Source organism: Alligator sinensis, unplaced genomic scaffold (assembly GCF_000455745.1).
Source record: "Alligator sinensis unplaced genomic scaffold, ASM45574v1 scaffold987_1, whole genome shotgun sequence".
NCBI classification, from domain to species: Eukaryota; Metazoa; Chordata; order Crocodylia; family Alligatoridae; genus Alligator; species Alligator sinensis.
This window is the reverse complement of record NW_005842574.1, coordinates 178,701-179,267: the sequence shown is the minus strand read 5'-3', so window position 1 is coordinate 179,267 and position 567 is coordinate 178,701.

Below are 567 nucleotides of genomic sequence, written 5' to 3'. Positions count from 1 at the left end.
GAGCAACGGCGTCTGCCCCGCTGGCGCCACGGATGCTGCGCGGGGGCTGGGAGCAGGCTGTCTGCCCCGGGGCTGTGCTAGCTGACGGGCTGGGAACCTCGCGGGGCAGGCGCAGCTGGGGCTGCTCCGGTTGGTGGTGCAGGCCACGGCGGCCGTGCTCCCTGCTGCCCGGCCCTGCCCGGCTCACCCAGCGCCCCGCCTGTGCTTGGAGCCAGGGCCCAGCCTGGCCTCTCCGGGGCCACCAAGCCGCGTGCCCAAGAGCCGGCCAGTGGGCACCGCAGCGCCAGGTGCGGCCTGGCGCTGCTGGAGTTTCCATCGTAAATGGGTTTATATGCGCGCGGGCGCTGGCAGGGCTGCGGCGAGGCCTAATGATGTGCAGTCCCACCCGGGCATTGTTCTCGTTAGGCCTCGCGCCTGCCGCGGGCCAAGCCCGTTGGCGAGCTGCATTAATGAAGTGCAAAAGCGGCGGGAGGCAGCCGGGCCAGCACCGGGCTCTGGCGGGCAGCGGCATAGCGGGCCCAGGAGCTCCTGCGCCCAGAGCAGCGCCGGCCCCGCGGCTTTCCCCGG